Source organism: Acanthochromis polyacanthus, chromosome 23 (genome assembly GCF_021347895.1).
Source record: "Acanthochromis polyacanthus isolate Apoly-LR-REF ecotype Palm Island chromosome 23, KAUST_Apoly_ChrSc, whole genome shotgun sequence".
NCBI lineage: Eukaryota > Metazoa > Chordata > Actinopteri > Pomacentridae > Acanthochromis > Acanthochromis polyacanthus.
Window position 1 is genome coordinate 25835022 of NC_067135.1, and position 27810 is coordinate 25862831.

General features: G+C 37.6%; 1 protein-coding gene across 1 annotated transcript in view; it reads right to left on the minus strand.

Moving 5' to 3' along the window:
• Positions 1–26016, minus strand: part of LOC110972494 (golgin subfamily A member 6-like protein 22) — a 104713-nt gene extending 78697 nt beyond the window's left edge. Inside the window, exon 1 of the mRNA XM_051943940.1 lies at positions 25976–26016. The gene's annotated coding sequence lies outside the window, so the exon portion shown is untranslated. The remainder of the gene's footprint in view (positions 1–25975) is intronic.
• Between the last annotated feature and the right edge of the window lie 1794 nt (positions 26017–27810).

Below are 27810 nucleotides of genomic sequence, written 5' to 3' on the forward strand. Positions count from 1 at the left end.
CTGCAGCAGAAGAGACTTTGAGAGTTTTTAGGAAGTTCTGGAGACCAGACTTTAGAGCAGCACAAACATTTGTCAGCAGTTTGAGCAGGAGAAGGTGAGCTTCAGAGTAGAAATGAGAAGGAAACCTTGTTGACCCGTGTGGGGAGGTCCTGTACCAAGAGTTTGAGCAGGTTGTGAAGAGTCTGTAGATCTTTGGTCTGAAAGCACCAGAAGAGTCGACTCATTAAAGGAGAAAACAGGAGATATTGTTGGTTCTTCTGTCGCTCTGCAGTTTCCAGTTTCAGACTGAATTTCAAGTTTCTATTTTAAATGCTTTACCGTGTGAGCCCAAGAAGACTTCAATAAACTCCCTCCATACCCTGAACACAACACATTTTATTACCATGTTTAGTCTTTTTGTTTTAATAATAGTTTTAGCGTAGTATTTTTTCCTCTTTGCTTGTTTAGTTTTGTCATCTGTGTGAAAGGTGCTAAACAAATGAAGTTGAACTGATAAACTGAATAAAAGACTAACTCATGATTGTGACAACAGAAGTATTTTTATTGCGATTTAAGGGTTTGTTTCATTTTTAAGGTTGGGGCTAAAATCTTGACAGAAAAAAGATTAAAGAAATAAACTACACTAAAAAGTAATGAAATCAAAAGAAAAAATTTAATACAATAAAACTTTTAAAAAGAAAATTAAACATTAAATACAATTAAATTATATTAAACAGACAAAATATTTAATTAGATAATTAAGCAGAAGATAAAAAACATGTAATTATGAAAACGTTCTGAACATTTTGATTATTAGACCTTTAAAAAGACAAAACATATAGTTAGAAAATTAAATATTAAAGATACAACTTTAAAAAGGAATTAAACAGAAAATACAATGAAACATTTAAAAAGAAAATTAAACATTAAAAGGTGATAAATCATTTCAAAAGAAAAACCTGAAAGATTTATTTTAAAAAAATTAACATTGGGACAGAAAAATATTTTTTTTCAAACAAGCTGATAAAACATTTGAAAAAACAACAATTAAACATTAAAAAGACAAACCATTTCAAAATCAAATCGGACATTAGAAAAGAATAAAAGGTGAAAAAAGAGCAAAACTAAACATTTAAGAAGAATCAAACTAAAGACAAAACATTTGAAAAGACACCAGTTAGACTTTAGAAGATCAAATTAAACAGAAGAGCCAATAAAATGATCAAAAGAGCAAAAACAGATAAAGGTCTTAAAGGAGGGTTAGAGTGTTTTGCCCCAGATCCAGTGGGCACCTCACAGGGGGGGGGGGGTTCACATATGTCCTAAATTCCAAAAAAGACAAATCTTTCTACTTTTAATGTCTCACATTACAGGAACGTTTTAAAATGTTCCGTAGTAAAAACATTCTGTCATCTGAGGCTTTGATAACTTTTTTTGGGAACATTTTTCCATTATTAACATTTTAAGAGGGTTTTGCCGAAGAACGTTCTGGAATGTGTTCGCTCAACGACATCCTCAGAACATCACGGGCAGAATGTTCCATCTTTTTAAAAAATTGCTAAAACAGCAAAAGACCACTAACATCCTGGAGTTGGTGCTTAGTTTTTGGGTTGGTACGATATACGTGACTTCGTCTACTGCATGAGAAAGGAAGAGGAAGAGGAAGTTTCCATCTGCGTTACACTTCAGCTGCATTTCAGTCCGACACTCAGTCAGTCAGCAGCAAGACAACATGCAGGTCACGTCTGTCGGCTTCAGGCTGGGTGAGTTCTCAGCGTCTACTCATTTCTGTGTATATGCAGTAAAACACATGTAGCTGAAATAGTTTTTTTTTCTTTTGTCCAGTGTTGCTTGTTTTCACCCTCCAGTCTGCACATGCACAAAACAGAGGTAAGTAGATGCTTCTTTTCTCATTTATTTTGTCCACAGACTCAGAATAAAAGTTCACCTCAACCACAAAATGATCTGTTTCGTCAAAACTCTGACTTCTTGTCTCAGATGCAGCGTTTCGCATCGTAGCAAACAGGCTGCAGTTCTTCGAACTGGAGACCGTCTCTTTCCTCTGCGAGGGTCTGGACGCTTCGTCTCAGTTCAGAGTGATCAGAAAGTCGGAGAAGTCGATTTCAACATGTGACACGAATACGTCTGTGGCGTCGTGCATCATCCATAGAGCTTATTCAACAGACGGTGGAGAATACTGGTGTGAGACCGGAGGGGACGGAGAAGCAACAGCGTCAAAGTCACCATCACTGGTAGGTTTGGAGTCATCACGAGTAATCCTTTACAGGCAAGTTACATTCATAGAACTGTCTTTCAGCTGGTTCAGTGATTTTTCAATATAAATGTGCTAAAAATCCACAAGATTCCGTATGAAATTAAAAAAACAAGACAGTTAGAGCCAGCTAAAAGATGAAATTGAACATTTAAAACATCTGTCACTGAGTTTAACTCCCCAAAATTGTACAAGCAAGTGAAATTCATAAGATCTCAGATATAAAATATCTGTGTTCCAGCTGGTTCTGTGATCCTGGAGAGTCCGGTTCTCCCTGTGATGGAGGGAAACAATGTGACTCTGAAGTGTAGAACCAAGAAGACGTCTTCCGGTCTCACAGCTGGTTTCTATAAAGATGAACTCCTCATAGGGAGCAGCTCTACAGGAGAGATGATCCTCCCCAGTGTTTCTGGCTCTGATGAAGGACTCTACAAATGCAACATCTCCAGTGTTGGAGAATCTCCACAGAGCTGGTTGGCTGTCAGAGGTAACACTTTGCTTTTATTCTGTTTGTTTTATCCAAAATCACTTCCAAAGCACCAACTCAGTTGATTTTCTACTTGTGACAGAGTAAATCTCATCTCTGTGGGCAGCATGTTACTGTTCTGTTCATGTTCCCGTGGTGTTACAGAAGATATATTTCCCTCTTTGCAGCTCTTCACAGTCACATCTGTCCATCCTCTGGTTATAACACACATGTTTATCTCATCCTGAGGACTGTGTTCACCATCATCATGGTGGTTCTGCTGCTGCTGCTGGTTGGACTGATCCACTGTGGGAAACTCAGAGTCACACAGAAGTAGGTGGTGGTCACATATGAAGACGTCTGACTGATAAATTAAGACATGAGCACATGAAGAAAATGCTGCCTCCATTTTCTTCACTGTGTTTTCTTTAATTGACCTGGTGGGTTATTGTCTAGAAACCACAGAACCCAACTCATACATGAACTATTTCTATCAGGCCTGATGTGAGTTTCTTCGTAGCTGTTGTTCTGTGTTTTATTTTAGATGCTGGTGATAATTTCAGCTTCTTAGACACAAACCACATGAGAACATGTACGTATTTATTTATAATCAGCAGAGTTCATCAAAAGGCTCTTCAGAAACAACAAGAAGCTCAGTTAGACAAGAGGAAGGAGAAGAAAGAAAAACATTTCTAAATGTTATATAAAGTTTTTCTTTTTGTGTCTAATGTATTAATTTACAATTGACCCCACTTTGCGTGTTTCACACTTGTGCTGCTTTTATACATGAATCGTGGTCAATATAATTAGGCTTTTTTGACAAGAATTTACAAAAAAGCCTCCGATATTAAAATGAAAACAGATTTTTTTTAAAAATCACGTCAGTTAATTAAAAATATATAAGTTAAAGTCAATGATTGAATAAATATTCACCCCTTTCAAGTCAGTATTTAGTAGATGCACCTTTAGCAGGAATCAGTCAGTGTGGATACGTCTCAATCAGCCTGAACGTCTAGATACTGCAGTTCTTCTTGATTTTTTCTGGCCAAACAATTCAAGCCCTGTCAGGCTCAGGAGTGAAAACCTCTTTTCAAGTCCATCCACAAATTCTCAACTGGACTGAGATCTGGGCTTTGACTTGGCCACTCCAGAACATTCACTTCATTGACTTTGAAGCATCCCTGTGTTTTGCTGGAAAATAAATCTTCTCCCAAGTCGTAGTTCTCTTGCGGACTGGATCAGATTATCTTCCAGGATTTGGTGATCTTTTTTAGCCTTCATGTTCAAGCCTTCCAGAGCCTGCTGCTGAGACACCTCATGACGCTGCCACCACCACGCTTCACAGTGGAGATAGTGTGTTTCTAGTGATGAGCAGTGTTTGATGTTCACCAAACGTAGCATCTAGTCTGATGGCCAAAAGCCTCAATTTTTGTCTCATCAGACCAAAGAACCTTCTTCCAGTTGACCTTGGAGTCTCCCACATGCTTTTGGGAAAATTCCAGGTGAGATTTCACAAGAGCTTTTTTCAACAGTGGCTTCTTCTTTGCCGCTCTTTCATACAGCTTTGACTGGTGAAGAACCCAGGGAACAGCTATTGTATATACAGTCTGTCCTATCTGAGCCACTGAAGCTTTGAACTCCTTCAAAGTGGTCGTAGGTGCCTAGGTGGTTTCCCTCACCAGTCTTATTCCTTACCAGTCATTCAGTTTGTGAGGACGGCCAGCTATAGACAGATTTTAACATGCGCCACAGTCCTGCCACTTCTGAATGATGGATTTAATTGAACTCTGTGGGATGTCCAGTGAGTGGGAACTCTTTTTTTGTAGCCTTCTCCTGACTTACACTTTACAGTGATCTTGCCTCTGAGTTGCTTAGACTGTTCTTTTGTTTTCACATGCAACTCTAAAAGGTACAGATGTTTTTGTACTCACAGTCACTTGACAGCACTTCAACTGCACTCAGGTGATCTCCATTTTATTAATTGTGACAGTGCTGGCATCAGCTAGCTGGACTCTGCTTTAATGAGGTCAGTCACTTTAAAGGGGATGAATATTGATGCTATCAATTAATTTACCATATATAATTGCAATTAATTGACAGGATTTTGTAAAAACTCTGTTTTCACTTTGATATTAAAGACTCTGACTTTTTTTTTTTTTTTTGCAAATACTTGTCAACAAAGCCAAATTATGTTGACCATGATTTTATGGATAAAAGTAACAAAAGAGTCAGTCATCCAAGAAGGGTGAATACTTCTAATAGTACTGCAGCACATTACTGGAAATGACATGACAGACTATTGTTTTAATAAAACCTTTTTCATACATTTAATCAACCGTTAATTCTTCTGTTTAATGACATTTATAGATATATCAGGTTTTTGTTTGTATTATCTTTATTGTAATGTAATTACTGAGAATGACATGACTTGTACAATCTTGTACATGAGGACTATTGTTTTATATAATAAAACATAATTATTATAGTTTGTGTTGTTAGTTGTCAGTGTTGTCAGGATGTTATTCAAACTGATGAAATTATGAATTCCAAAAAGTACAGACACGTTTTATTTCATGATGCTGTTCCTTCTGAACTGGAAACTTGATTAGAAACTGATCCAACTATTGCAGCAAAATCCTCTTTGGACACAAAAAAAAAAAAATGAGACACCAAAGGTAGAAAAACTAAATCATCTCCAGTGTGTGTTTCATACATGGTGTCTACAAATAAAATGATGACCTCTTTACATGTTGACCTACAGACAAAATACACTCTGATGTTAACAGCATTAGCTGTTATTTAATGAACCATTTAGAATATCTGTGGACCTCATTTATGGGTCCTGTCATTAATCTCTTCCAGCTGAGATAAAAACACAGATTTGTTCAGGTAATAATAGTTGAGCATTGGACTCATGACTTCAGCATTTCATTCAAGATGTACTTGTTATGGTGGGGGTTGGAGAACCCAGGTGCAGATACAACAGACAGGCAAACTGGTGTGATCAGGAAAGGGCTTTATTAAAGCAGAAAACTAAAACAATACATAAAGGGAGGACTGCACTGGGGGAAATAAGACAAACCAAGCTACGACTACCAATACTATAAATTCCAACAGAAGATCACTAAATTAACTGAAATAACAGAACTAAGCTAAGGGAGGGTACTCACGACCAGGGGAAAAGAGACAAAAGAGGCAGGGAACAAACTCAGGGAATCCAGGAGGAGAGGAGCAGAGTCCTAAAAAGGGGAAATCCAGCAGGCAGGGGGAAACGAAGTCCAAGGGTGGGCAAAGTCTCTGAAGAGCAGCGAAGCAATGATCCAGCGGGGACTGAGGGGCCGTTTACACGAGGACCATCCAAACAGAAAACGCAAAAGTGGCGTCTTGTCATTTCACGTTTAGAAGAGCGGTTTTGAAGGAAATCTGTGTATATACGGTGACTCTATATTGTGTGGAATTCGATTGGATATGCATGCCAGGCAGCTGGGTGGCGCTGTGATAAAACTCCGCCATGTCTACGCGCATGCGTACTATCTCCCTTTTCGGATCTCCGCCGTGGTAAATGTTCATGAATGGAATCTGTACAGATTCTGTACGTTTGGTACGACTCCTGTAGTGTACATAGAGCTGCCAGAGTTGCTTGAAGGTACGAAGGATGGAAATAATCACACATCTTTGTTTACGTCCTTGTACCGGCCGGCAAACCAAAACACGTATGTGATGTAATCGCGTACGCGACTTGGTCAGATCTCGGCAAAGTTTTGCGTTTTGCTGTTTAGACGGAAACGTAACGGCGGAGCGTTTTCTACTTTTCCACTCTGGAGGCCGGTTTCAAATTTTTGCATTTTCAAGGCCCCAAAATGCCGTCCTCGTATAAACTGTAGGGTGTTTTGTTGAAATATTTTGTCGTTTTCACCTGCAATCGTCCTTGTGTAAACGGCCCCTGAATGACAAAGCAGGTTTAAGTAGTGGCAAGGACAGCTTGTAGAAAGGTGAGCTGATTACTGCTGATCACACATAGCAGTAATCAGCTGAGTGCAGACAGGTGAGTAGAGAGAGCAAGACAGGCAGGAAGACAAGGACCAACAGATGCAGACAGAGGGAGCCAGAGGTACAAGACAAGTAGGGAGGTGACATGGATGAGTGAGGTAGGAATATAGAAGAGACAAACATACAAAAGAGACAGATGACAGGAAAAGGAGGGAGAAGGAAGAGGAAGGAGAAGAAAGAAGGGCAGGATCCTAACAGTACTTTGATAAATGTCTCTTCACTCTGAAACATTTTCTTCCAAAACTTTCAAAAAAATACAGAACTTATCAAAATGTCTCCAACTGAACAATCAAGTTTATGTCATTGAGTCAATGAACCACAAGACTGAGTCTCAGATATTTAATGCTTCCAATTGTTTTGTTTTTTAATAGACAGTTTAAATTGTCTTTTTCTCAACAACAAATCGGTTACACATGAAAAGAGACATACGAGAGATGTGTGGAAATTTACTCTTTGAGAAAATAACACCTGAAATGTGTCAAAGATTACCAGCAACACTGACTGCAATGCATTGTTTTTATACAGTATCAGATTTTTTTAAATTAATCATATTAAAACATAAGACAAGAAAATGTCTGGATTTGTTCTTCCATGGTTTGACAAAACACATCAAACTGAGGCTTCATGTCAGCCACATTGCAGGATTCATTACGAATAATAATCACAACATACTGTAATCTTAATTTTTATGAAAAGTTGAATAAAATGAATTTAAAAACTAATTTATTCCATTTTACCAGTCTAGCAGGGAAATAAACCACTTTAATGTCATTTTCAAAGAACATTTAGGGCAAATGTATCAATTCCAATAAAGTTCCTATGGATTTCATCGATCATTTTACCTGAAACATTCATGTTTTACCATCTTATGTCACTGGTTTATAGGATTTCCAGCCAAAAACAAACAAACAAACAAAAAAAAAGTATTGGTAAATCAGAACGTCTCTGTAAATTTAAATTGTCGAGATTTTAAATACTTTGAGGTTTTTGTGTCAAATTGGGAACATAAAAACTCCAGTTTAAATAACAAAAAGCTTGTCTGAAAAGAAACCCAGCCTCTACTATGATCAGTTCAACCAACTCTGCATATCAACATGGCAGCACAGTGGAAGAAGGTTGATGATTAACTGGTGCTTTTATCTCTCAGTAGTAAAACAATCCAGTGGTTATTGAGGTCAGAACTTATCTGAAGTCAGACAAGACATAAAATGCAAACATGAGACACTTTCACTTTCACTTTTACCAGTGAACTGACCTCCACAGTCAGACTGGAGTTAAAGTGTAACTAGTGAGATCATCCCACATTCACAGCTGAAACTCCACATTATACCAAAACACTAAATCTAAAGTAAATGTAAAACGAAATTATTTATTATCAACAGAGTTCATCTAAAAGATCGTAAGAGACAGGAAAAAAAATAGCTTCACAACTTCAGTGTAACTTCTACAGTAAATCAACCTTTAATTCTTCCGTTCTAAAGACATCTATAGATATAATATCAGGTTTTCTTTTAATGTCTCTGTGATGGTTTGGTGCAGCACATTACTGAAAATGACATAAAAAACACAATCCTGTACATAAGGACTATTGTGTTTTATAATGAAACATCATTTTTATAGTTTGTGTTTCTGTCAGTGTTGTCAGGATGTTATCCAAACTGATGGAATCATGAATTCTATAAAGTACAGACAGATTTTATTTCATGATGCTGTTCCTTCTGAACTGGAAACTTGATTAGAAACTGATCCAACTATTGCAGCAAAATCCTGTTTGGAGACAAAAACAGCTGATAAAACCCTGAATGTGTCCAGACCTGAATATTATAAAAACTATGAGATCAAGCAGACAGAGAAACAAATTAAACACACTTAAAGTCCAAAGAAAACTCTGTTCAGTGAAAGAAGATTTATTTAATAAAATAGAAGATTATTGAAGAAAACCTGAAGACAGTCGACACATGAAGTTTGAAGAACAGCAAAAGGAGGTTAAACTAAAAACTGACTTTAACCTGTAGAAAACATTTTGTTCTGATTGTTTTAATGTTGTACATATTTCTGGTCTTTTCTTGTATCTTCTGTTCATTACAACTTTGATAAAACAACAAATTTAATGAGTTTTCCACAGAACTGAACATAGTTTTAATTAGATAAAAATATAAAATGGACATTTGAAAACAGGGTTTTGAAAATAAAAATCTAAAACGCAAAAAAAACTGTTTGACATTTATTAAAAAGAAACAAAGAGTCACTTTGATTAATGTGAGAAAAAAAATGATGTTTCACATGTTTGTTCACATCACAGCAGTCTGAAGGTCTCTCCATTGTCGCTGATGAGGTTCATCTGCAGTTTGTCTTAGGCCTCCAGTTCTCTAGTTCTGGACAATCCACATGAACATCATGAGGATGTTTACTGGACCTGTATGGGCCGTATCTGTAAATGTAGGAAATGCAATAGTCACTAATTACAAACAGAATAAAATGAGAAATAAAGTTAAAAAATTAATATACAACATAAAGTGAAAAGTTCAGACTCACAGAGAGAATCCTTCCAGCCTGAAATGAATGGCCCAAATGTCAATGTGGTGGTTCTGTTGTTAATCTGTAGTTCTAACTTCCAGCCTCCCAGATTTATCTCCTGCAGGAGGAAAATTAGACACCAAAGGTAGAAAAACTAAATCATCTCCAGTGTGTGTTTCATACATGGTGTCCACAAATAAAATGATGACCTCTTTACATGTTGACCTACAGACAAAATACACTCTGATGTTAACAGCATTAGCTGTTATTTAATGAACCATTTAGAATATCTGTGGATATATTTGATCATCATATTGATAGAAAACTTATTTATATATAATATATACTATAAATGTCACTGTATATTGTTTACTGCTGCACTTTTTTCTCCCCCAATTTACACACATCCACCTACTTATGTGCAATAACTGATACCTCATCCTCCTGTGTCTTTTACATGGTATTTAAAAAAAATCATCTGTATGTAATGTTACTGCAATTTCTGCACTGTCTTCTATTTATTTATTTTTTGTACTGCCTTTATACTTTTTCTCTGGAGCTGCTGTAACGGTGAACTTTCCCCACTGTGGGATCAATAATGTTTATCCTTTACATGTTTACACAGTATTCAGAAGGTTCATCGATATGTAAAAGAAAAACATTACCTTATTGGAACTGTTCTTGAGACGGATGTAGAGATCCCTTTCATTGACCTCTTCTATAGTTATGGGTGGTGTGTTGATCTCCCACTGGCTGAGCTGGTTCGACTGATCTCCAGCTGAGATTAAAAAAAAAAACACACACACACACACACACACACACACACACACACACACATTTGCTCTGGTAATAATAATTCAGCATGACTTCAGCTTTTCATTCAACATGTACTTTGACAAATGTCTCTTCACTCTGAAACATTTTCTCCCAAAACTTCCATCAGCAAAATAAAGAGTTGATTAAAATTTCTTAAATTAAACAATCACGTTTATGTCACTGAGTCAATAAACCACAGGACCGAGTCTCAGAATTTAATAATTCCAATTGTTTTTTTATAGATAGTTTAAGTTGTCTTGTTCCCAACAAGTCAATATCCCATGAAAACAGACAGAAGAGAGATGACAGCAGATAAACCTTGTTCTGTTCTGTCCTCAGCTTTCTCTCAGTCTTCATCCACTGCTCCTTCTTTTCCTTGAGCTTCTTCTCTAACTGGAGACAAAAAAAGACAGTTTATGTATTGAAGCACAGATACACATGACATGATTTGGAAAGATTCCTTCTTCTGATTGGTTGGAGACTCATTAAAAGCATGTTCATGTAACATAGCTGAGTTCTGCTTAAATCTCTGTTTCTGTAGCTTTAGATGGTGACTTCTTCTGTGTGTTTGTCACATTATTGACTTTCAGACTGATGGATGTTGATGTTTCTTTAGTGGTTTTATAGCAGAAAGTAACAGTGAACCAAACTGGACTGTTGAAGTTTATTCTGTGTTCAAGATCATTTAGATTTATGCTTCAAATGTAACTCAGTTCATAGACACCAGTCACTTTCACTGTTAGTAGTTTCCATGAATTTAGCATTTCAAAGTTTCCTTCATCTTATAAACAGTGAACTAGTTAAAGGGATAGTTCGGGATTTTGACATGAATCTGTATGGCATCCCCGTCAGCAGTGTTGTGCATTCACACAGAACTTACCCCCGACAGCGTCCAGTGAGCAGAGATCCTGTCCGGTTTTGTCCAGACGAAAGTAGGTCCGGCCAGTTTGCTGGGGTCACGAAAATAAAGCGTTTTCTTCTCAAACCAATATGTGTTTTGAAAGAGTGATATATTTGCACTACAAAACCGTTGTCCACGAAAAAGTCAGACCTCGTAAACGCTTGGCACTATTTTCTCTCCCTTCATATCACTCCGCGCTGCCTCCAGCTGGCAGCCGCGCAGGTTTCACTTTGTTTACTGCTCGTAAAGTTAACAACAACATGTCTGACTACGACAGCGACGATGAATATATTGACTTCAGCATTCACCAAGGGGATATATTTATGAACCCGAATATACTGAAGCCGAAATTCACCAGATGGAGTTAGAGCGGGCAGAGAGAGAGAAAGAGAGGGTGGACAGAGAAGTGGATCACTTGTACAGTATAAAGTTATAAAATTCAACCAAAAAACTGAGGAGGGTCCAGCTGGCCTGGGACGCTTCTTCCAGTTTATTTTAGGAATGTGGAAAAATGTCTACAGCACACCCTCATTCAGGAGTGCAGGGAAGTCATTATGATGTGTGATGCAGACAGGAGCTGGCAAGTTGGCCTCCTCATTAATTGAAAGGTCTTGCATCTGTGGCATGATGAGATCCCATTCGTGGCAGCAATAGGACTCCACCTCTGTCGCATTATTTCGCACTTGAAACAAGTACACCACCATTTATCAGTCACCCGGTGTCTCACGGCTCCAGCTTCAACTTGTTCCACTTCTCTGTCCACCCTCTCTCTCTCTCTCTCTCTCTGCCCGCTCTAACTCCATCTGGTGAATTTCGGCTTCAGTATATTCGGGTCATAAATATATCCCTTGGCTGAATGCTGAAGTCAATATATTCAATCGTCGCTGTCGTAGTCAGACATGTTGTTGTTAACTTTACAAGCAGTAAAACAAAGTGAAAACCTGCGCGGCTGGCCAGCTGGAGGCAGTGCGGAGTGATATGAAGGGAGAGAAAAATAGTGCCAAGCGTTTACGAGGTCTGACTTTTTCGTGGACAACGGTTTTGTAATGCAAATACATCACTCTTTCAAACACATATTGGTTTGAGAAGAAAACGCTTTATTTTCGTGACCCCAGCAAACTGGCCGGACTACTTTCGTCTGGACCAAAACCGGACAGGATCTCTGCTCACTGGACGCTGTCGGGGGTAAGTCTGTGTGAATGAACAACACTGCTGACGGGGATGCCATACAGATTCATGTCAAAAATCCCGAACTATCCCTTTAACTTTCCTTGCTAGAACTTTACATCACAGTGAGTTCAGTAGACATATCAGTCATTGATTGAAAAAGGTTTTGATGGTGACATTCACCTCTTCCAGTTGATTCCCAACATTTATATTTCATTTCTCCGCTGCCAATGCTGAGAGTCTCCTTCATCCAGCTGAAAGTAAGGAAACACATTTTGTGACTGGATGTGATTTATCTTCAAATATGAAACCTGAACTCTGGAACCAGTTTCATTTTTTTTTTTCACCAAACATGAAAATAAAAGCAGGAATTAGAGATCACAGTGGAACTTCAGGTGAATATGAAAACATATCCAAAGTTGTTTGGTCTCATCAACAGACCAGTATTATATGAAAACAGAAGAGAGATGAGAGCAGATCAATAATTTGAGAGAAAATATGAACCTCGTGCTTCATGTTCAGGATAAATTTCTTCAGTTTTCTCTCAGTCTCCGTCCACTTCAGCTTCTCATCTTGGAGCTGGAAAGAAGAGAAAGAAAAAAATCAGTACTTATATCTGAGCACATCTGTACATGACATTAATGTGTGACTTCTGATTGGTTGGAGACTCATTAAAAGCATGTTCCTGTAACATAGCTGAGTTCTGCTTAAATCTCTGTTTCTGTAGCTTTAGATGGTGAGTAAGTTCTCCTCTGAACCAGGCTGCTTGGAACATTCACTTTATCACCTTATTTAATTCAGGTAACTCTGTCTCTCAGCAATGATGTTCATATTTAACTAAACTACATGGTTGATTGTCACTAGATCATTTCTAATTAAAATACCTACTGCATTTCCCTTAATTAATTCATTGTCGCTCATTGATCAGCCTGCAATCGTATATACTGTATGGATTTTTCCCACTCTGCTGAAAATGCAGGAAAGTGTTCAAACATGTACAAAAAGTCCATATTTTAATCCAAATCAGTTCCTAAATCTATCTGTATAGTTTTGGTGAGTGAAATTTAACCAACAACTAGTGGAAATTAAATGGCAGACTAAAAATAAGTGTCCCAATTAAGTATCCTGGTCTCTTGGATGAAAAATCCTGTTGCTGACTTGTGTCTTTCATCGGCTTCAAGTAGATTCTGTGGTTATGTCAAGTTTTTTTAAGTCAGGACTTTGGGGAGACCAGTCTAGAACCTTCATTCTATTCTGATTGAACCATGTTCTTTACCACGTCTGATGTGTGTTTAAGCTTCAGTGGAACATCCAACTGTGTCCAAGATCAACCTTCTGGTACTGATTTTAGGTTTTCCTGAATAATGTGGAGATGATCCTCCTTCTTCATTATTCTGTTTACTTTGTGTAAAGCTCCAGTTCCACAGAGCATGATACTGCCACCACCATGCTGGATGGTAGGTTTGGTGTTCTTGGGGTTAAAGGCCTCATCTTCTCTCCTCCAAAACATATTTATGCTCAGTTTTGTTCCTTCTGACCAATGGTCTCTCAGCAGCAGGTGATAGTTTGTGTTTTCTTCCTGATGGTGGCAGTAAACACAACTGGACCATGAACTTTATACTCATAAACTATTGTTTGCACCCAACAGCTTCTGGGGTTCAGAGAGTTCACCTGAACTGACAAATGAACACCTCAAAGTGGATTCTTCAAAGGGATCTTGTATACAATAAGCATTTCCTGAAAAAAAACTCAAATCAAATCACTTACTTAAAATAATAAAATTAAATCACCAACAATAAACAAATACTTGACAATCAAATTATGTCAACTGAGTCAATAAACCCAACAGATTTTATTGTAACTGAATTTTCACTAAAACATGTAACTTAAAAGTAATTATGGTAATTCAACTTTTTTTTTTCAAATTAAATGTCTAATAGTCTTATAATAAGTCTGGTATAATATAATATAATTTAATATAATATAATATAATATAATATAATATAATATAAATATAATATAATATAATATCGGCTGGTCAGTAACACATGCACACAGAAGGAAATGTTATCAGATTAAATTTGCTGCAGTGGAACCTGAGTTTAGTCTCAATATTTCATGTTTCTAATAGGTTTTATTGATATTTGAAAATGTCTTGTTTACAATAACAAATCAGTTTTATATGAAAAGAGACAGAAGAGAGATGACAGCAGATAAACCTTAGTGTGTTCTGTGCTCACCTCTCTCTCAGTCTCTTCCACTTCTTCTTCTTTTCCTCGAGCTTCTTCTCTAACTGGAGACAGAATAAAAGACAGTTTATGTATTGAAGCACAGATACACATGACATGATTTGTGGAAAGATTCCTTCTTCTGATTGGTTGGGAGACTCATTAAAAGCATGTTCATGTAACATAGCTGAGTTCTGCTTAAATCTCTGTTTCTGTAGCTTTAGATGGTGACTTCTTCTGTGTGTTTGTCACATTATTTGACTTTCAGACTGATGGATGTTGATGTTTCTTTAGTGGTTTATAGCAGAAAGTAACAGTGAACCAAACTGGACTGTTGAAGTTTATTCTGTGTTCAAGATCATTTAGATTTATGCTCAAATGTAACTCAGTTCATAGGACACCAGTCAGTTTCACTGTTAATAGTTTCCATGAATTTAACATTTGATCTGATTCTGTAGAAAGTTAACGACGTTTTCATTAATCTGAATAAACAGTGAATAGTTAACTTTCCTGCTAGAACTTTACATCACAGTGAGTTCAAGTAGACATATCAGTCCTGATCTGAAAAAGGTTTTGATGGTGACATTCACCTCTTCCAGTTGATTCCCAACATTTATATCATTTCTCTGCTGCCGATACTGAGAGTCTGTTTCATCCAGCTGCAAAAAAGGAAAAACATGTTTTGATTTGAACTGAAGATGAACATCTGAACTATGTGATCTAGTTTAATTTTTCATCAAACATGAAAATAAAATCAGAATTAGAGATCACAGTGGAACTGAAGCTGAATCTGAAAACAGCTGTTTGTTGTCTTGTTCTTCTGGATATTTGAAGTTGTTTGGTCTCATCAACAGACCAGTATTATATGAAAAGAGAAGAGAGATGAGAGTAGATCAATGATTTGACAGAAAACATCAACCTCCTGGATCATGTTCTGGATCACTGTCTTCAGTTTTCCTTCAGTCTCCGTCCACTTCTTCTTGTTGTTCTGAAGCTATAAACAAGACAGACACAAAATATTAATCTGAACACATCATTACATGACATTAATGTGTGACTTCTGGTTGGTTGGAGACTCATTAAAAGCATGTTCATTGTAACATAGCTGAGTTCTGCTAAATCTCTGTTTCTGTAGCTTTAGATGGTGAGTAAGTTCTCCTCTGAACCAGCTGCTGGACCATTCACTTTACTCCTTATTTTAATTCAGGTAACTCTGTCTCTCAACAATCATGTTCATATTTAACTAAAACTACATGTTTGATTCTCACTAATATGTTTCTAATCAAACATCTTTTCTTTATTTCTTGTCAACCTGGTAACAGAGAAAATGGAGGAAGTCTTCAAACATGTTCTGAAAGGTTCATATTTGAACCCAAATCATGGTGTTTTTCTAACTGCAGAGTTCTGGTTGCAGAAATGTAACCAAGCAGTGAATGAAGTGAACCAAAAGTGTCAGATAAAGGTTCACATGGAACATGAATCCTGGTCTCCTGGGATAGAAAGTCCTGTTTCTGTTTTATGTCTTCTTCAGGAAACTTTGTGGCTCCTTTCAAACTCATAAACTTTTCCTACAACGTCACAGTCTGAGAAATTCTAGTGAGAAAATAGATTTGTGTGAAAAATGAGAATGTAGTTTAGTGGATACAGGAAGATAATTGTTGCTTTCAGAATGATGGATGTGGATGTTTCTGCAGTGGAAGTGACACCACAATGTTTCCAAACTTTACTTCCTTTTATGACCTTCACTGATTGATTTGTGCTCAGGATTTAAAGTTCATAATTTAGAAATACACTGTTTCTTTTGAAATGTATCATTCATTCTGTTTTCAACATTGATTTTACATCACAGTGAGACTGAGTTCAGTGGACATGCAGTTTTTTGGATTTTAAAAAGAATGTGAGTTTTACCTCTTCCAGCTCATTCTTCAGGCTCGTCACTTCGTTCTCATTCTTCTCCCTTTTCTCTTTCTCCTGGTGGAGCTGATTCTGATGTCATCATATTCTTTCTTCATCTAAGGAGTGAAAGCAGACATGAAGAAGTTCCAGATGTGAGAAATGTTCATGATCACTTTTACAACACTGTGGTTCAGTGACAGGAATAAAGAGTGGAGAAGATTCTCAATAGACAGAACAAAATAAAATAAGAGACAATAACAGAAGAAATCCTGATCTGTAATTCTACAAAATGTTTAATTTCAACAATTAGTTGAACCTTGTTAGTTCCCAGTTGTTGTTCCTCAATCTGCAGTCATCTCCATCTCCTGTTGATCATCCAGAAACTTCTTCAGCTCAACTGTTTTTCTTCACACTGGAAGGAAGAGAAAAGAGAAAGAGGAACAAAATAAGAGACTTTAACTTGATATTCTTATAGTACAAACTGACATGTAAAATAAAAATAAATAAAATAGAGATGATAAATTAAAAGTCTTGATATCAGCATAGCCATGTCTCTTGGAACACATTTCTATCTGGTGCTAATTTACAGCAGCAAAGTGTTTGGTTAAAGCATGAGTTCATGATTCAGCATCACCTAATGCAAAAAACAAACAATTAGTAAAAATAAAAGAAATGTAACTGAGATGAGATGAACTTTTGTAACAACATGACGAACTCACTGAAACCTACTTTTTCCTTCCAAACATCCAATCCTGCAGTAAAAATCTTCACCTGTAGTGATTACTTCATATCAGACTTAGTTGTGGAAACACTTCAGACACAACATGTTGATTATAAATAACTAAAACCAGCATCTTTCTCTGACTTCAACCAACTGAACTGAACCAGAGACTGTCTGAATGGAACTCTGGTCTCTGTAAACCCTCCATCCACCCCGACCTCCTCCTGACACTAAAAGATGCCTCTGAAACACAACCCAGTCACTGATGATGGTTGAACCAAGAAAACTAGAATATAAGGAAGTTTAAAGGTCATTGTAGGACAGCTGGTTCCTCAGTGTGATGTCCTGACATGTGACCTGAAGAATCTTGTTCCAAAAATAACATTGGAATCAATAAACTCAGTGGAAAATAAAGATTTTAGATCAAGAGAACACAAAGTAGGATTCTGAATGTTTGAATATGAACCTCCTCATCTTTGTTCTGGAACTCCATGTTCTTGGTCATTCAGCTGTTTGTTGAGGTTTTCTATTTTGTCTGTATTCTCTTCTCTCTTCTTCCCTTTTCGTTTTTCTGACTGCAACATATAAACACACATGATTGATGTAAAATACCAAAAATATATGGACTTTTGATAAATCTGAATACCAACTGATATTCTGGTGTGTTTCTGTAAATTCTCTATTTCAGTGTCTAAAGTGTTTTTCAGTCATGTGGACAGAACATTTCCTTCAGTGTTTCATGTCTCTGATAGACTGAATATAAAATCTCTCTGCTGCTCTCTGACTTTGTTAAAGTCATTAAGTGTTGTAAAATAAATAACCTCAAGAGAATCCAGCAATGAGGAACAAATGTTATGTTAAATAATGGACATTCATAAATATTGAACCTATTATGATGAATTTATCAAAAATTGACTGTTTTTCTAATGGTGGTGGAACTCAGAGTGTTTATTGTGATTATACCGAGGAAGAAGAAAACCAGGAAGACTTTGCTAACTCTTCTCTGATCGTCTTCAGCTGTGAGGAAAGAGGAGAGAAAAAGAAAGACATGATTATCATGTTACAGCAGAACCACAATCATACAACCTAATAATGTAACATACAGTCAATGGACTGAATATGAGAATAAAACTTCAAGACAGATGATGGAAATGATGTTTTCTGATCCAGTTCCTCAGACAGCAGAGATGTTCAGGTTTCTGTATAAATACAGATGAATGAAGACAAATAAATAAACCTCTGTAATCTTGGTGTTCAGGTCTTTAATTAGGTTCTGCAGATCATCCTGAATCTTCTTCTTCTCCTCCTGGAGACTTTGCAGCTCAGTTTGTTTGTTTTTAACCTGGAAGAACAACCAGAAGGTTGAGATGTCTGATTTTTCTCCACTCCATCTGGACCTGATATTTTAGTGATGATAGTTTATAAATGTTTATTTAACCTCAGTTTTCTTCATGTTCAGCTTCTCTTTCAGTCTCTGTATTGTAATCTCAGCCTCCTTCTCCTCTGCTGCTCCTTCTGCTTCAATTCTTCCTCCTTTAACTGAGAGACATGAACAGAGATGAGATGTGAAACAACATTTTAGTTTGACAAATTTGCGGAGATACTCGACCAGTAAATACACTTTCAATATTTTTTGTTTGATATACATGAATTCTGAAATTGTTCTTCATGCCTACAAGAGTCCAAGTTTTGGTTCATCAGACTTCTTCCTAAAGAAAACACTGTCAGCTCTATTCAGTGGAGACATGACACAAATTCCTGCTTTCAGTCTGCAATTGTCTGTGCAGCAGTTCATTTCATCATCAGAATTGTGAGGATCCAAGCAGATCTCTTTATACATTCATACATGTACAAGAAAAGAAACAGTGCTAAATTCAAATTCTCATCGTCAGGAAAATTCTACACCTTTTTTTAATCATTAAAACAGTTTTAATTAAAGCAGCGCTGCAATATTTAAAGGTGTTTTGATTTATAAACTTTTTAATTGATGTTGCCAATAGGAAGTTCTAAATTCTCCAGAAGTCTTGTGTTATGTCAATCCACTGTGTTATAAACACTTCAGGAATAATCACATTGACATGATGCTACAGTCTGATCTGTAAGGAGCTCCTAAATCCTATCAAAGTCCAAAGTTACAGCTTTTCAGAAACATCCACAGAGGTCCTGTGTGTTTTTCTGTGTTCAGTATGAGAACCAATACGACCATCTTGTCACGCCCTCTTGCTGCAGCAAGCCGGTTAATTACCCTCATGACGAGTGGCTGCACTGAGAGCGCAGCCGGCAGTAATTTTTAATCAGCGCTGTATAAAACAGAACTCTCGACGTTGCTCAGCACTGCAGCATTGGACCACTTATCCTGCCCATGAACGCTCTCCTCTATCAGTCATCCTGGTTGGACTCTATCTGTTACGTTTGGACTATTCTCCGCTATGCGAACACCACTTCCCGGATGCTTGTGTTTGCCTCGCCAGTAATCACCTCTGCTCTGTTTGCACCTATCCTCCATCTGATCCTCAGTCTCTGCCCCCTCCGACTCCGTCTCCCAATATCTGGACTTTGTAAGTTACCTCTTAGGTTAGTTTTGATTTATGTTTAGTTTTTCCTCGGCCTTCGGGTCCGCCCTTGGTTCTGTTTATCTTATTTAATTCTCACCACAACCGATTGGTTTGTCGCTTTTAGTTTAGTTTTCATTCCCATTCTGTTTGTTCCTGTGCTTCCTCATTTGGTGTGTTTATTTTAGTTTAATCAATTAAACCTTGTTTTTTCAAATTACCTGCCTGTCTGTCTGCCTGCTGCATGGGTTCACGCCTGTCCGATTGTGACACATCTAGTACAAGACCAACGGATTTATTACAGAATCAGTAGAAGCACGAGAGTCCACATCAGTCAAAACCATCACCTGTTTTTTTCTCTACTTACTTTAGTTGTGCAGCTTCAACTGTGAACAGCCTCATCTGATTCAATTGTTGCTCTTTAATTTTATTAAACATTAACTTCCTGGATGCTTTTTTTTCCCTTGATGTGCAACCATTAACTTCTTTTTACTGCTGCTTTGACTCCTGCTCTTTAGTTACTGACCGTCTGTTCAGGTTCACACTGAATTGAATATAAACTTGTGAGTTTCTATTTTATCGAAATTTTCTTTTATCTCCAGTGAAGTTCGCTAAAGCTGTTGTTCTTCTCTGTTTCTGTACTGAACCACTTTCTCTGTTCATTGATAAACTCCATCTGGTTTTTCTTCTCCACTGTCCAGATTCTTTACTTGTCTTCCTGTCAGAGCTTGAATACTGACGTCTGATCTGCTTTAGAGACACAAACCTTCTTCCTTTATTCCATAATTGTTTGTTTACATCAAACTTGACTTTACTTTCTGCCAACATTTGATCTCACCTGATGGTGAGATTTACCGTTTTTAGTTCATTCTTCAGGGTCTTCACTTCGTTCTCAGCCTTTTGCCTTTTCTCTTTCTCCTGGTGGAGCTGTTTGATGATATCTTTGTATACTTTCTTCATCTGATGAGTGAAAACAGACATGAAGAAGTTCCACATGCGAGAAACATCCTTTGAATGACTGTTTTACAACACTGTGGTTCAGTGACAGAACAAAGGTTGGAGAAGAAGCTCCTCAATAGACAGAACAAAATAAAGACACAATAACAGAAGAATTCTTGATCTCAAAACTCAATTAAATGATGTTTAATTTCAACATAATTACCTCAACTTTGTTAGTTCCCAGTTGTTGCTCCTCAATCTGCAGTTCAGTCTCCATCTCCTGTTGATCATCCAGAAACTTCTTCAGCTCAACTTGTTTTTCTTCACACTGGAAGGAGAGAAAACAGAGGAACAAAATAAAAGCATTAAGTTAGTATCTTATACTACAAACCGACGTATCTGACAAATAAAAAAATAAAATAAAAGTTAAAAAAAATTAAAAATACAATCTCATGATATCAGCATTGTTAGACCATGACTTTTGGAAACGCATTTCTATCTGGTGCTAATTTACAGCAGCAAAGTGTTTGGTTAGAAGCATGAGTCATGATTCAGCAGAACAAATAAATGCTTTAAATAAAGTTTCAGAATGTAGAAATTTATAGTTTGGAGGAAACACAGAATGCAGTGCAAATATACAACAATAGCAAAAATTCAAAACCAAAATGTGGAAATGAAACTGAGACAAGAAACTTTTCTAACAACTTGAGGAGCTCACTGACAACCTACTTTTTCCTGCCAAAACATCCAGTCCTGCAGTAAAATCTTCACCTGTAGTGATTACTTCATTATTAGACTTAGTTTGTGGAAACACTTCAGACACAACATGTTGATTTATAAATAACTAAAACCAGCATCTTTCTCTGACTTCAACCAACTGAACTGAACCAGAGACTGTCTGAATGTGAACTCTGGTCTCTGTAAACCCTCCATCCACCCCGACCTCCTCCTGACACTAAAAGATGCCTCTGAACACAACCCAGTCACTGATGATGGTTGAACCAAGGAAAACTAGAATATAAGAGAAGTTTAAAAGGTCATTTGTAGGATGCTGGTTCCTCAGTGTGATGTCCTGACATGTGACCTGAAGAATTCTGATTCAACATAACATAGAAATCAGTAAATTCAGTAGAAAATAAAGATTTTAGATCACAGAGAAAAACAAAGTAGGATTCTGAATGTTTGAAAATATGAACCTCCTCATCTTTGTTCTGGAACTCCATGTTCTTGGTCATCAGCTGTTTGTTGAGGTTTTCTATTTCTGTCTGTATTCTCTTCTCTCTTCTTTCTTCTTTTCTGTCATATAAAGACACGATTTAATAAAAAATATAAAAAATAAAGATTTTGATAAATCCTGGAATGTGTTCTTGAGAAATTCTCTATTTCAGTGTCTAAAGTGTTTTTCAGTCATGTGGACAGAAACATTTTCCTTCAGTGTTTCATGTCTCTGATAGACTGAATATAAAAATCTCTCTGCTGCTCTCTGACTTTGTTAAAGTCATTAAGTGTAGTAAAATAAATAACCAGCAGAGAATCCAGCAATGAGACATTTTATGTTAAAATAATGGACATGTCATAATATTGAACCTATTAGTGATGAGATTTATCAATAAATGACTGTTTTCTAATGGTGGTGGAACTCAGAGAGTTTTATTGTGATTATACCCAGGGAATATGAGACATCCAGGAAGACTTTGCTAACTCTTCTCTGATTGTCTCCAGCTGTGAGGAAAGAGGAGAGAAAAAGAAAGACATGATTATCATGTTACAGCAGAACCACAATCATACAACCTAATAATGTAACATACAGTCAATGGACTGAATATGAGAATAAAACTTCAAGACAGATGATGGAAATGATGTTTTCTGATCCAGTTCCTCAGACAGCAGAGATGTTCAGGTTTCTTATAAATACAGATGAATGAAGACAAATAAATAAACCTCTGTAATCTTGGTGTCAGGTCTTTAATTAGGTTCTGCAGATCATCCTGAATCTTCTTCTTCTCCTCCTGGAGACTTTGCAGCTCAGTTTGTTTGTTTTTAACCTGGAAGAACAACCAGAAGGTTGAGATGTCTGATTTTTCTCCACTCCATCTGGACCTGATATTTTAGTGATGATAGTTTATAAATGTTTATTTAACCTCAGTTTTCTTCATGTCCAGCTTCTCTTTCAGTCTCTGTATTGTATCTCAGCCTCCTTCCTCCTCTGCTGCTCCTTGCTCTTCAATTTTCTCCTTTAACTGAGAGACATGAACAGAGATGAGATGTTAGACATCATTTTCGTTTGACAAATCAGAGTTATTTTTTTTGTGAGATTGATATTCATCAGATTGATAAACTACATCTGTTTTTTCTTCTCCACTGTCCAGATTCTTTACTTGTCTTCCTGTCAGAGCTTGAATACTGACGTCTGATCTGCTTTAGAGACACAAACCTTCTTCCTTTATTCCATAATTGTTGTTTACATCAAACTTGATTTTACTTTCTGTCATCACCTGATCTTGGTGTCTTTCTTCATCTACCAGCAGTGAAACTTCTGTTTCTTTACTTACTCGTTTACTCTCTGGTTGATTTTTTTCTAAAGTCTTCATTGATTAGATCTTCTTCTTCAGATTACTCTGAATATCTTCTCCTTTGGTCCCTTTGTGAAAATAAAATCATCAGTATTTAAATATAGAAATGACAGTAATCTAGACAGTTGTATATAATAAAATGAAACCTCTCATTTCACAGTTTCCATTAAAGCCTCATTACTTTGTAAAGGTCAAAAATTTATGGTTAATGTGTGACTTACTTTTTGTCTTCGTGTGCGAACAAAAAGAAGAACTGCTAGAATTAACAGGATGATAGAAACAACCAAACAAACAGCCAAACCAGCTATGGTGGAGGTGTTACTGGACTGGACCTTAAAGAAATCATCTGAAATTGAAATGTGAAAAAGTTTAATTTATATGAAACTGAACCATAGATTTTCTCAACTTAAAGCTCGAGTCCAGAGTCTGAATCGTACGGAGCCCCCTAGGGGACATCCTTCCTGTTTGTGTTATATCCCTTCCTGTTGTACTTTTTCTCCTCCGTGTTTGTATTTTATTCCTTCGCGTTTGTGTTTTTTTCCTTCGCGTTGTACTTTCTCTCCTCCGCGTTTGTGTTTTATCCCTCTGCGTTTATTTTTTAAGGAACACTTTTGTCATTTTTGCCCTCCGCCTTTATTTTTTAAGGAACACTTTTGTCATTTTTGCTGTTGACAAGTTGTTTTTCAAAGACGGAGTTCGCGTTCAAAGTCGAACTTCGCGTTCAAAGTCGAACTTCGCGTTCAAAGTCGAACTCCGCGTTTAAAAACGAACTCCGTGTTCAAAGTCGAACTCCGTCTTGGGCCCGAGCAGTGTCACTCAGTCAGTCTGTTGAGCGTGCAGCAGGGGAGTCAGAGGACGGATTCCTACGGTACTACTTCCTGTCCAAACTTAGTTTGGAGGTTTGCTTTGCCTGGCACACCGGCTGATCATCACCTTGGGACATTACACGCCAAACGGTAAATAATTATTTTAATGAATACCACTGTGCTTCGTCTATTGTTCTGAACTCTGCTGATCTCAAGTCACATTAGCCCTTTCTGTATTTATCGCAGTTGGACTGCTTCGGTTTGCACGCTAGCATGAAGCTAAAAGGAGCGCTTGTTTTTGTTCAGTGGGACCGCGCGCGGGACGGTGCGCTTTTTATACATTCAGAGAAACAGTCGTGGTTTGGTCAGTAGAAACAGACAAAAACGAGCGCTCCTATTAGCTTCATGCCAGCGTGCAAACCGAAGCAGTCCAACTGCGATAAATACAGAAAGGGCTAATGTGACTTGAGATCAGCAGAGTTCAGAGCAATAGACGAATCACAGTGGTATTCATTAAAATAATTATTTACCGTTTGGCGTGTAATGTCCCAAGGTGATGATCAGCCGGTGTGCCAGGCAAAGCAAACCTCCAAACTAAGTTTGGACAGGAAGTAGTACCGTAGGAATCCGTCCTCTGACTCCCCTGCTGCACGCTCAACAGACTGACTGAGTGACACTGCTCGGGCCCAAGACGGAGTTCGACTTTGAACACGGAGTTCGTTTTTAAACGCGGAGTTCGACTTTGAACGCGAAGTTCGACTTTGAACGCGAACTCCGTCTTTGAAAAACAACTTGTCAACAGCAAAAATGACAAAAGTGTTCCTTAAAAAATAAACGCGGAGGGATAAAACACAAACGCGGAGGAGAGAAAGTACAACGCGAAGGAAAAAAACACAAACGCGAAGGAATAAAATACAAACGCGGAGGAGAAAAAGTACAACAGGAAGGGATATAACACAAACAGGAAGGATGTCCCCGAGGGGGCTCCGTAGAATCGCAGCGTCTCCCAAAACACTGTTGGTCTCTCCCTCTGATTTCGCCCCTTTATTTGTGCACACGCGCAGTACCTGAGAGGAGTGCTCGGAGTGCTGCAGCATCTCGCCTGTTTTGCTGTTTTCCCCTCTTCTACATTTAGTACATTTAGTAAATAATAAAAGAATTACGTTAGAATGCTGTATTGAGTCTAACTTGTCCTAATACCAAAATAACATGAATCTGCTAGGACGAACGAGTAAAGTTTCAATATGTGATTACACTCGTGTATCCCTCTTGATGACGTTGTTTATCAAACTTAGTGCATTTACGCGTGTATATGTGTCACATTGTTTATATATTTCTATCTAGAGTTCAGAATTGCATGACTCCTCTGATGAAGAGTATGTCCCAGACGCCCCAACATCTTCCTCCAGAGGTCGGGCATCTAAACGAAGCCGTCAGGCGGGCTATGGAGGCCGTGGTCGGGGAGCGACGCGAGCACCCCGAGCAAAAAAACGCCCTGCAGTCTCTTAGCCTGACAAGCCGTGGGATTGGTAACTTTTCTGGAAGTTGCTGATCCCTGATGCTCTCTCCTCCACAAGCAAAACAAATGTGCGCGCGGTTGCGTAGTGCGTAGCTCGCCCACCTCTGCATGGGCTTGCTTGCTGTGCGCGTAACCGTTGATTGACAGCATGACAAAGCTGAAGCTCGAACTTGATTGGCTAGCTGCCGACCATCGCTTTTTGGAATAACATGGGGGTCTATGACAGGAAGGCGGAGCTCATGAATAAATTTTCATATCGTGTTATACTAACATTATATTATAGTATCGAACTAGACTAACACATTTAAGCTTTGTTAAACAATGATACATAAATTGAAAACAAACGGAAACTCCAGACACGAGCTTTAAATACTAATGACACTTACTTGGAACATGGATCTCTGTCTCTCTGCTCTGCTTGATGTTTTTCTGCTGGACTATGCAGGTGAACTTGTTGCTGTGTTTCTTCTCCACAGTCACTCTGCTGCTGACAGTATAGAGGTCATCAGGACCTCTGACTGTCTCTGTAGGTCCAGCAGAGAGGAGGTTTCCATCACCGTCCAGCCACAACACCTCAGGCTCTGGATACCAGCCTGCAGACTCACACTGTAACTCCACTCCTCCCTTTCCATCAAGCCCTGCTAAAGTGGTGACAGGCTGAGGAACAGCACCTGAAACTGAACAAGAATCACATTTAAAACAGGAGTCAGTCACTAAATGAATGATGCAGAATTCATCATTACATGTGGTAAAGAATGCAACGTCTTAAAAATAATCATTCAGTGTTTTTAGTCTGCACTTTCAAGACATAACAGATAAGTTTTTTTTTTTTTTTTTTTTACTGTTTTACCATTAAACTCCATTGGTTTCTAAATTGTTTAATAAATAGAACAATGGAGGTTTGTTATTTTAGCCTTCAAGAATATATATTTTTCATCGTTGATGGTAATATTAGAGAGAATTAATTTCATCTTTAAGTGATAAGATCCAACCAGGAGCTTTTCAGGGCAGCGTCCCTTCAGTCAATACGTACATATTTCACCAAGAAATGACTTTCTGCTTCTACTGATGTGGTAGGAACACATATGCAAAAGTACAGAATGTCTGAATACACCCCACATGTTCTTGCATTGGTTGCTACATGTAAATTATGAAAGTCAAATTCATTGTGGGCAATGAATAAACCTTATATTGTGTATGGATCTACAGGAAGAGCTCTGCCTGGTCCATCACTTTTTCTTAGTCTTCACAAATCAAACATACAAGTGAAAAATTCTAGTTCTGTCCAGGGACCAAGAATATAAAAAAAAATACTGACTGTGGTGCCTTTAGAGCAATGTTTGTCAATGTGAATCCTCCCTAATAAATACACCAATCAATGCATTCTTAACTGCTGGACCAAAAACTGTAACATCTCCCGAAAAGGATATTTTAACCCTCGGATGCATAGGTGGGGTCAAAATTGACCCCAGAGGTTGTTATTCCTTAATATCTTTAAGATTAAAAGTTTTGATATTTTCATATTCCAGGTATTCCTCATAAAACATGTTTGTGACATGATGCCATTTGCATTTTTATTCATTTTTTCATTAATTTAAAAAAATTCAGTTTTTGTATCAGTACCCCACTCTTCCATGGGCGGGGTCAAAAATGACCCCAAGTATTTCCAATGGGATATTTCACTTAACATTGGTTCTTCGCAACTGTGAGTGTAAATAAACATTTACTGTCCCTCATACAACTGATGTCAGCAGTCCCACCACCTAGGAGGTCATTTTTGCACAGCATTATTAGTATTATCTCCATTTATGAACTTATTTTTCATTGACAGAATATGTGAATTTTATGTGATTATCTGTGAAATTTGCCTAGTTTGTGGTTAGCTGGCAATACTGTTAGCTAGCAATACTGTTAGCTAACATTATTATTAGCAAACAGTATTGTTAACTAACACAATCACACACACACACACACACACACACGCACGCATACACATACACTCATACACTGTTGTTGCACTGTTATTACACAGTATCTTAGCTAACAGGATTGATAGCTAAAGTATTGTTAGCTAACACAAACACTCACACTCTCTCTCACACTCTCTCTCACACACACACACACACACACACACACACACACACACACACACACACACACACACACACACACACGAATAATCGATGATCATATAATAGGCTACCTAATGGGTTAGTGTGTGTGTGTGTGTGTGTGTGTGTGTGTGCGAAGACCGCAAAGCCACCAACTTCTGTTGGAAATGCAAAAGCCTTGTCTGCAATGGTCACAGCCACAAGAAAATAGTCTGTGAAAGCTGTGAAGAGTGAGAAGAGACATGTTTGTGTCTGAACATGAATGTTGAATGAATGTTATTGAATGTTATGATTGTT